We start from the raw sequence: 4,394 nt of genomic DNA on the forward strand, positions 1-4,394 counted from the left end.
TAATACCGTGGTTCTCAACCAGCGTGTGGGACACAAGATGACTTAAAGGGGTCCTATTATGCTTTTTCACTTTTTCAACTTTAGTGAGTCTGTAATGATGCTGTTTGAGCATAAAAAAGATTTGCAAAGTTACAAAGCTCAAAGTCCAATTCAAAAGGAGATATTTTATTTAACAGAAATCACTTTGCAAAAAGCTTTCTCCTATGGCAACCTCAAAGTCTTGGATATGGTATGGTTGAACACACTTTACATGAGTCTTCCTCCCTCACATTAGTTTTGATGTTCCAGTGGAAGTTTAACTGGGAGTTAAATGTCAAAATACATTTTTGAGGCACTGTTTATGGAAAAATGTGTGGGTAATTGTATTTGCTTTTTGTTTGAAGGCAAAGGTAGGCTTCATTCTAAACATCATTGGCATTCTAAGCATCAACCTTGGCATCAACACATGGGGAATGGCCATGTTTAATCTAGGAACCTTTCCCGCATGGGCCAACACCACAAATGCAACAAGTACACCATGAAAATCTTCACATCTAATTCTTTGGTTTCATGAGAACACTGAAGGGAAAGAGAGGGGGGAAAGGAAGCTACTCCAAAAAATACCATCATCAAATGGACAAAAGGGTCACAGTATGCAGAGCATGTAGCGTCCGTCTCCTCATCATTTCCCTCTGGAGCAAAAGCTCAGTTTTTCTCAAACCTTTAGACCAGGGCTGTCCAAACTCTGTCCTGGAGGGCCGGTGTCCTGCAGAGTTTAGCTCCAACTTGCCTCAACACACCTGACTGGAAGTTTCTATGCCCAGTAAGAGCTTGATTAGCTGTTTCAGGTGTGTTTAATTAGGGTTGGAGCTAAACTCTGCAGGACACCGGCCCTCCAGGACCAAGTTTGGACAGCCCTGCTTTAGACAGTATCTTTTCAAGCACTATATAAGTGGCAGGTAAGGATTTACAGCCTCCATAGTGTTCGAAATTCTGTATCACTTATTTACATCTTTAAAGTCACTCAAGTATGAGGACTTTGTAAATGTGAGTTGGCTTCCATGTAGCGCTCTTGCTAGCCCAGTGTGGGCAAAATCTGGTTCATACAGAGCTTTTTTTTTTCTACATTCTCAGTGGGTTTGGTTTTCACAAGTAGGTTTTCTGGTCTTTCATTTGTGCTGGTTCACGAAAAGTAAATTAATTTATAGGGTCTGGACAAGACCTTTTATATTTTAGATCCCTTTTTGGATCAGTCTATTTAATACATTTTAATACACGGCTGAATCGTAAAATCTTTATCTGTTAAGACAGACAGTTGCCCCTACTTTGTAGAAGTAAATACTTGAAACAAAAGTCACAGCATTTTTCAGAATATGTGCCTTTTCTCAAATAAAACGAATTTTGTGCAGTCTTGTGAGAAATTTCATTTACAGCCTGCAGCAACAATACTGTTGGGAATTGATTTCAAGTATTTCATGTAATTATCTCAGAAAGTGTCATTTATATTATTAAAGAAAAATTGCAAATCTTAGGACCTGCATATATTTTACAGATTTTTTAAATTATATATATGTAATTTAACTCATTACACTACTGATCAAAAGTTTAGGTTTTTGATTACCAAGGCTATATTTATTTTATTAAATAAAATCTTGTGATGCAAAGCTGAATTTTCAGCAGTCATTACTCCAGTCTTCAGTGTCACATGATCCTTTGGAAATCATTTTAATATACCAATTTTGATGCAAAAGTTGTGGTGCTTAATATTTTTGTAGAAGCCATGATTCGCTTTTTTGGGGGGATTTTTTGAAGGATGCAAATTCTAAAAGAACAGCATTGTTTGGAAATAGTTTTTTTTTTTCCCAACAACAAAAGCTTTGATTTCCTTGTTGAATAAAAGTATTGTCTTTCTAAAAAAATTCTTACTGGACCCATTTTTTAACAGTAACGTGTATAATTTAAATATAAACTTGTGCTAAGCACTAAATGAAAAATATGAAACAAACATTTATAAGAAAATAAAAGGCTAAGGGGAAAAAAAGACAACTTCAATAATTTAAAAAAAAATTCAACATATACATTTATTTCTCTTTTATTCCAGACTGGCATTTGAACTGTCCAAAACATACGTTTCATCCACCCCCCCAAAAAATAATTTACAATAAATCACAATCATAAATAAAGCCCATATTACATCTGACTAGAAACATTTTTCAAGTTGTTCCTCCGTTTTACGCGCTTATAGAAGTCTTTGAAAGCCTCCTCTTTATTCATAAACCAAAAACATGAAAATCATTCTCCTAAATGCACTTTTTGCACTATGAATACAAGGATCATACATACAACACATCCTTGGATAAGATGTTAAATCGAACCTCTGCTATGTGCACTACACAGCCATGAAGGGTCTGGCTCGCTGGAATGTGTGAGAAAAGGAATGCTAGATGGAGATGAGAAGAGACCGCATCTCTGGACCTCTTTGAACTACTGTTCTTTAAACGGCTCAAAATGGCCATTTCTTTCCTCTTGTTTTGAACGAAGACAAAAAGAAACCACACGAACCAGACGTTTGAAATGTCAAGGCTTGTAATGTGTGCCGTGTTCCCTTTTCAGTAGGCATTTTTCACAATGTTGATTTATCTACACAACCTCTCGTTTGCAGTGTGAATTATGTATAATCAGAAACTTTATGCAGACCTTTGAAAGCAAAAGTCCTTCGTTTCGACAGATCCATGAAGGTTGCGCACCATGAAAGTTTGAACTGATTTGACTAGTTTTTATCCACACAAATAGTTTGTTCACGTATCAAAATATATCTAATGCAACACAAATCTATCAATTATGTCAAGGTCTCACCATAAAATCATATCATATTCTATTCAGGATGAAAAGTTCACAAATATCATGAAATATGATGTAGCTTATTCTGACAGGGAAAGAAATACTCATCAACATCAACGATATATAATGGTCTTATCAGAGTTAAACACCACCCTCACACACATACACACACAAAATCATTGAATCAAAACCCACACATACACACGCACGTCGCACGCACATGATGAACAGAAAACCTAAGTACCATTCACATTACAGTGCCTTGCTTATGCAAAATAAACACTTTAATATCTATATTTGCTGATGTGAATGATGGCAGTGTGAAATCAGAATAGGATATGTATGCACTGGATAAGACCTTATGATATGACTCGAGAGATCTCAAAAACAGGCATGGCGCACTGCAGGCAGTCGTCTATGACACTGATTCAAGGAGGGTGTGACTGCTGGACAAAGACATGTGATTGGTTCTTAGGTCTGTCAGTCAAACTCTCTGCCTCAGTCCCCTCCCACGGCCGTCCTAAGGGCCTCCGCTGTATGAATAATCTGCTTTGTTGTGCATGACCAGCTTGTTGTCCACAAAGTAGAAGCTGTCAGACTGCGTCTCGTAAGGATGGAGGATCATCTCGCGTACTGAAATAAAGAGAAAACACGTCAGAGAGCTCAAATCACCATGGATAAAGTGAGAAACAATAATTAAGTTTTTTAAAAGCTACAGTATTTTCCTTTCATAGATGCTGGTAGGTCAATGACATGTTCATTTCTTTCTCTATTAATATACTCAAAAATACATACGTCAATATATCTCTTTCTCAATGTATTTTTGTATATATTAATAGACCCTTCTATGATGAACTTGCTTTGAATATCTTAATTTAGCATTTTTTGTGCTATATTCATTACTGGGTTATGAAGTAAAAAAAAACTATATCGGAATGATTTCTGAAGGATCATGTGACACTGAAGACTGGAGTAAGAATGCTGAAAATTCAGCTTTGTATCGAACGAATAATTTGACAATATTACCGTTTTTACTGCATTTTTGATCAAATAAATGCAGCCTTGTTAATAAGAGGCTTCTTTCAAAAACAAAAAAGTCCATTCCCTTTACAACTTAGGGTCCCACTTTATATTAAGTGGCCTTAACTACTATGTACTTAAATAAAAAAATAAGTACAATGTACTTATTGTGTTTATATTGTATTGCAAAACACTTTTGCTGCTATTGAGGTGGGATAGGGGTAAGGTTAGTGACAGGTTTGGTGGTCTGGGTAGGTTTAAGGGTGGGTTAAGGTGTAAGGGATGGGTCAACAGTGTAATTATAAATGTAATTACAGAAATGAATTACAGATGTAATTACATGCATGCAATTTTTAAAATATAAGTACAATGTAAAAACATGTACACAATAAGTGCACTGTACAAAATGATTAATTTAAAAGTAAGTACATAGTAGTTGAGGCCACTTAGGCCCAATCCCAATTCTACCCCTTAGCCCTTCCCCCTCTTCCAGTGTGGTCCCAAAAAATCTTCGTTTGAAGGGCTATCTTGGCCCTTCCCCTACCCCTACCCCT

The sequence above is a fragment of the Sinocyclocheilus rhinocerous genome, unplaced genomic scaffold, assembly GCF_001515625.1.
Source record: "Sinocyclocheilus rhinocerous isolate Xijiao unplaced genomic scaffold, SAMN03320098_v1.1 scaffold128, whole genome shotgun sequence".
Classification (NCBI taxonomy): domain Eukaryota; kingdom Metazoa; phylum Chordata; class Actinopteri; order Cypriniformes; family Cyprinidae; genus Sinocyclocheilus; species Sinocyclocheilus rhinocerous.